General features: G+C 34.3%; 1 pseudogene; it reads left to right on the forward strand.

The window, feature by feature from the left end:
- Positions 1 to 5,214: 5,214 nt before the first annotated feature.
- LOC101717642 (nascent polypeptide-associated complex subunit alpha pseudogene) lies at positions 5,215 to 5,966 on the forward strand (annotated as a pseudogene).
- The last annotated feature ends 619 nt before the right edge of the window (positions 5,967 to 6,585 follow it).

Raw genomic sequence — 6,585 nt, forward strand, 5'->3', positions numbered from 1 at the left:
CTCAACATTAACTTGGTAACATAACCTAATGAAGAGAGGCTTTAGCTGGGAGAGCTCTGCCTAGGAGTAGGGGTGAATAATGTAGTGCCCTTGTTTTTGTATAAAGAAAGATATTCCCAGGTCTGTTGGTGCATACTTGTAATCCCGGCACTCAGAAGGTTGAGGCAGAAGGATCCCTCTTAGCTCAAGGCCAGCCTGGGGTATACAGTGAGTTCAAGGCCAGTCTGAACTATATAGTGAGACTCTGTCTCAGAAATCCAAACCAAACCAAATCAACCCAAACCAAGCCAAACCATACCAAACAAAAAAGAAGGCAATTTAACGGGCTTGGTGGTGCATATCTGTAATACAAGCACTCTAAAAGGCTAAGGCAAGAGGACCAAGAGGACCAAATGTTTGAACTTAGCTTAGACAACTTAGTGAGACCCTGTGTTAAAATTTAAAAGATAAAAATAAAAGGGAATGGAAAGCTGTGAGTTAAATATAATGAGATTCATGTTACCACACCATCTGAGTCTGGTTCAGCATGCACCATGAGGAAAAATGTTATTAAATTGAAGGAAGACAGTATCTTGGGGCTATGGATGTGGTCAGTATGAGATGTGTTAAGTTATAATATTTGTATACAGGCATGTCACTTGAATTTTCTATTCCAAGAATGAAATTCTTAAAAATTTTGGACTATAGAGAGATTTGTAAATACTAAATATCTAGTTTTTAGAAGAAGTAAAAGATCCTCCATAGAATATTTTGATGTGATACCTACCTTTGATTTCTCTTCACAGCATTTGGCTGTTGCTTTGTTTTGGGATTATTCCTTTTTGGGGGTGGCCTGTCTGATCTGGAACTGTAAGATAGGCCATTTTTCCTTTCACTGAAATAGGTAAAATAGGAAATTATATTCCTGGTGAGAAACCAGCAGCTATCTTTCTTTCCACACATACAAACCTCCACACAGTATTATTCTACCTTAGCAATTATTTTGAACAATAACTAGTTTCAGCGAATTAAATTCAGTTTCCCCCTTTCCTACTGGGACATAGCTGCAGGTTAGCAGCATCAGAAGAACACCTTCTTTCAGGAAGGCGAACCATCATTTCTCATCTCATGGAGTGTGCAAGCAAGAGCAAAAGATCAGAAGATTTCCTTTCCTTTCCCTTTCTGTCTGCCAGGGGTTACTTTGCAATTCTTTGTGGTTATCTGAAAAACACAATCATGATAATTTGTAAAACTTTGGTAAAAATAAAATAAGAAAAGTTCGTCTCCAAATGTCCAAGCTTAAAATTTCTCCTTCAGTTACACAGTTTGCAACAGCACAGCAGGTTCTAATATCCATGAAATAAGAATCTTAAGAGCAGAGGAAACCCATTTCTAAGGACAGTTGGAAACCGCTTGTCTAAGATGCTCCTGCTTAGAATAAAAGATGCCACATGGGGCCCTATTTCTGGAGAATAAGATCCTTCTATTTGTGGAACTCCACACTGTTTGACAATTTATTTTCATTCTAACCCCCCCCCCCCAAATAACAGTCCATAACAGGACAGTTTGATCTCATGATTTAGTGTAGTACTCGGAAAGGCATCTCCCAGGGAATTTTGAAAGAACTCAGTAGGGCTGGTAAAAGTCACAATGGACCTAGGAAAGCTATGCATTATTAAATGCCTTCTCTTAACTAAGGACCCAGATGGTATTTACATGAATCTACTCCCACCCAATCGACATTTTCTGCTGTATTTAAAGAAGAAAGAGGAAAATGGCAGAAATTACCAGAATATGCTTTTGGAAAATTCAGTATGTCACAATTTATGATGAAGGACTTTAGGATAATATTTCTGTGTGTGTACCTTGTGCTGACTTTATTGTAAAATATGCTTAGAAGAGACAAAATTTTATATACAAAATAATGTCTACATAAAATCAATTTACATAATATGAGACCAAGTAAAATAAGATCTAATTACAAAGAGTGTTTATCTTTTATAGTATTTCATAATATTGATAATGAGAAAATATGATGTTGAAGTATCTCAAGTTAAAAACTGAACGTGCTTCTAGAATTAGTTGAAACCAATAAAAATTGTGTGTTGAAAGAGGAAAGATGATTCTGAAATTTATTGATAGCTTAGAATTTGCAGCTATTCATTAAAAATCTTTTTAAGGAACAAGAACTTTGCCTAACAGTTAAAGAAGGTGGAATGTGTTAAGGATAGTAGAATGCTATGAATCTGAAAAGATTTGGAAATTGTACTTCGGAATTATTATTAACAAAATAATATACCATACAATGTCTGTGTTAGTCACTGCTTAATGCTAGCAGCTCTGATCTATTAAAAATGCCTGGAAATTAGATTTTGCCTTAGATCACTGGAGTTGCTAACTTCTTTGTCAATCAAATAATGCAGATCATATGAGACAAAAGAAAAACTGTCACTTTTAAGAAGGAACATGGAAAAAACTTAATTTTTAGTTAGATTTTATTGATGAAGCATGAGAACCTCGGAAGGCTGTGGTTGTGAGGTTGTTAGAGGTACAATTGCTAGTTTTATGATTTAGCAGTTTTTCTTCTTAAAAGAACTTTGTCTTTTGGAATGGCAGACTATGAAAATAAGAAATATATTAAATTTGGAAATATAAAACTTACACAAGAAATTAAATTAGCTCTCATTTTAGAGGAATTTTCTGGTGGTGATACATTTTTAAGAAACAAATTTATCCATTTTTATATATTAAAATTAGCTATTTTGGTTTCTATTTATAAATTCTTTTTTTGAATCTCACTTTGTTTCAAACATTGTTCCTGAAATTATTATTTATGCACTACACTTTCTCTTAAATTTTGCAATTTTGCATTTTGAAAAATGCAAGTTATTTTTAAACGTGACATGGATTTTAAAATTAGTAATTTTAAATAAAATAAGTAATTTTCAAACTAAATTAGACTGAAATGCAAGAGTAAAATTTTAAAATTATATTTATTATATTAATTATAAACCTTTATAAGTTGTAGAATTATATATAAAATGTATTAAATTACATACAAGTACATAATTATATAATATATACTTTTATATGATATATTATATAAATATGCTTATATAATAAATTCATAATTACCTATATGTACCTCATTTGGAGTATTAGCCATTGATATATATGTAATAAATAAAAAGACAGGGAGAAATACATTCTATAATAACACTCTTATAGAAGTGATGGCCATCTGATTGTTTACTTCTTTGGAAATTAAAATGTTCCATTAAGAGAAAGGATAAATTCTGTCCAAATAAGCAAATTTACTGACATTTATATCCAATATACATTTTTTTTACTTCATCTGTCTTTTAATTTGATTATTAAACGCTTCTTCAAAAAACAGCTGGATATGATTAAAACTAGATTATTTTTCTGCGTTAGATTACACAGTCCTTTTTCAGTTTTCATTAAAATATGTATGTTAGTGTACGATCTTAATTTTATTTACTAAACTATTCTGTGTGCCCCATGTTTTTTCTCCCTTACTTACAAAAATACTACATTGCTTTGCAGAATGTCTGCAACTTTATAATTTATTGCTAAAGAATTTTTGTATTCATTCAGTGTATCTGAACAACATCAGCTGCCTCTTTGTTACATGTATCTGGGCATGAATATACAATGCCATAGCTCTTCTCTGTCTCTTTCTGCCTGAAAGATTTTATTCATTTTCTAGTTTTCCCCCTATTGTTTTGGGGCCATAGAGAGGATCAAACACAAGGATGGCTGAGCATAAATTCTATACAACAGTAGGTTCCCACTCAGAAGAGAAAATGACATACCTTGAGTACTCCTAATATGATATGAAAATATGTAAGTGCCTTGAAATTTTATAGATAGGGTGCTGTATAAGTTGACAGACAGAGCATTTGTTTCAATTTAGAGAAAGGGGCTTCAAAAGGGAACTAAAATTTAAATAGGTTTTTGAAAGATTTGAACATATGTCTTTATGAGAGGAACATATGAGCTAAGGCAGAGAAATAGAAATTTTTTAGTTTTTAGTTTACTAAAAACTAACGTGAAGTGTAGAGGTCACATGTAAGAAAAATTTTAGTGGGAAAATTCCAAAAATTACAGCTCAGACTACAGATGGGAAGATCTTGTTTCATGAGATGGATAAAATGTTTATGTTCTCCCAAATTCATAGGTTGAAATATTAACCCCAAAGTGTTAGCACTGGTGGGTATGGTTTGGGGAATGATTAGATCATGAGGGTGGGATCAGTGCCCTTCCAAAGGAGGCTCTGGAGAGATCTCTCATCTCTTCCTCCACGGCAGGTTACAGTGAGGAGATGACAGTCCCTGAACCGTGAAGTAGGCCTTCACCAAACACTGTATCTACCAGCACCTTGATCTTGGAAACTTCTATTGTGTACAAGCTATGTAGTCTGTGACATGTTATAACAACTTGAATAGACCAAGGCAGTTAATAAAAATCTTATAATTATATCTGTCATGATGAGAATGTTTTTGCAGAATAGAGCAATATTTTGAAAAACTCTAAATTAAAATTATGATGGTAAAGAGGTATGGGTTAAAATAAAAAAGGAAATACAGAGACAATGTAAGGGTGACAGAATATGCATATTAGGCAGTGGATATAGATCAGCATTATGAGGCTTTGAGTTGACAATATTATTTAATATGTTAAATAAATAGAAAATGGACTATTTATATTAACATACTTGAGGGGGCAGGGGATTTAGCTCAGTGGTTCTGCTGCCTGCCTCACAGGGGCAAGGTCTGGAGTTCGTTCCCTGCTACCCCCCTAAAGCCCTCCCCCCAAAAAACAAACAAACATACTTGAGATTAAAACTATGAAGCTAATAGTTATGTATGCATTGCATTCTTAGAAGAAGTTTAGGATATTGTATTTTTTAAAAATCTTACTAGTGGCTTTAAAAATATATTCATAGATAAGTTAGAAAACCTGTTACATCATAGACACTGTTAGATTTTAGGTAAAGACAGAACCGTGAGACCCATCTCCTGTTCTTAAAGATCTTTTAAAGTAATGAGAGGCAAACACAATGATTGTTATAGGAGAGAATAACAATGATCAATACATGCATATGGGAAATGGTCATAAAATAAGAACTTTTCTCACTAGTGCTGCTTAGTGTATCAAAACTTGTAGAGGTCTCTTTCTGCCACCATCTTGGTTCCTCTTTCTCCATACAAAATGCCCAGTGAAGCTAAAGAAACCGTCCCTGCTGCAGAGCAGGAGTTGCCACAGGCCCAGGCTGAGGCAGGATCTGGAACAAAATCTGACAGTGATGAATCAATACCAGAGCTGGAGGAGCAAGATTCCACACAAGCAACCACACAACAAGCCCAGCTGGTGGCAGCAGCTGAAATCCATGAAGAACCAGTCAGTAAAGCAGAACAAAGTTGGAGTGAAAAGAAGGCACCAAAGGCTATGTCCAAATTGGGTCTTCAGCAGGTTACAGGGGTTACTAGAATCACTATCCGGAAATCTAAGAATATCCTTTTTGTCATCACAAAACCAGATGTCTCTAAGAGTCCAGCTTCAGATACTTACATAGTTTTGGGGGAAGCCAAGATTGAGGATTTATCTCAGCAAGCACAGTTAGCAGCTGCTGAGAAATTCGAAGTTCAAGGTGAAGCTGTCTCGAACATTCAAGAAAATACACAGACTCCAACTGTACAAGAGGAGAGTGAAGAGGAAGAGGTCGATGAAACAAGCGTGGAAGTTAAGGACATAGAATTGGTTATGTCACGAGCAAATGTGTTGAGGGCAAAGGCAATCTGAGTCCTGAAGAACAACAGTAATGATATTGTAAATGCTATTATGGAGCTAACAATGTAACCATCTGAAAGGAAGACTTTTTTGGTGTTTCAAAAAGGTCACTGCAGCATGGTTTGAAATTTGTACTGTTTCTATCACTAATAAAGTTATGACTTATTGGATAAAAAAAACTTGTAGAAAAGGGAAAAGTTTTGAAAAATGCAGTTATATCATTCTGGGAGGAAATAAGAGTTTATGCTAGAACACAAAGACAAGAAAATCCATGTTTCTATATGACTGGAGTATGATGCATGATATAAGGACAGGAGTTAATGGACCTCACAGATAAGTAGAGACACTGAAGAAACGCTGAAGAAACACTGAAGACGCTGAGAAATTCAAGTTGTAAAATCTACCAGAAGATTTTACGTATGACAGTGACAGTGGTCAGCCATGTGATTTAGAAAACTACCTATAAGAGATAATTTAAAACATAATTGGAACAGGATGATGGAGGCAGAAAATAATCACTGATGTTGTTGAAGTAATCAAAGCACAATTTGATCTGATCAGGAAGAAAATAAAAGCTAGAGGTGTTGAGTAACAGAAGACTTATTTAAAGATGAGTTACTGGAATCTGAGAATTGATTGGAAGAAATATTCTGAAGGATAATGAGGAATTATACTAATTTTTGTTTCTCATTTGGGCATTCTTATCTGTATGTTTCCACTTAGGTAGATAATAGAGAAGAAAGAGAAAATTTGAGAAGCTATTTGGCAAACAATTAGAACCTAATTCCTTGA

The sequence above is a fragment of the Heterocephalus glaber genome, unplaced genomic scaffold, assembly GCF_053883595.1.
Source record: "Heterocephalus glaber isolate CG9 unplaced genomic scaffold, H.glaber_assembly_v1.0 deba00001461, whole genome shotgun sequence".
Classification (NCBI taxonomy): domain Eukaryota; kingdom Metazoa; phylum Chordata; class Mammalia; order Rodentia; family Bathyergidae; genus Heterocephalus; species Heterocephalus glaber.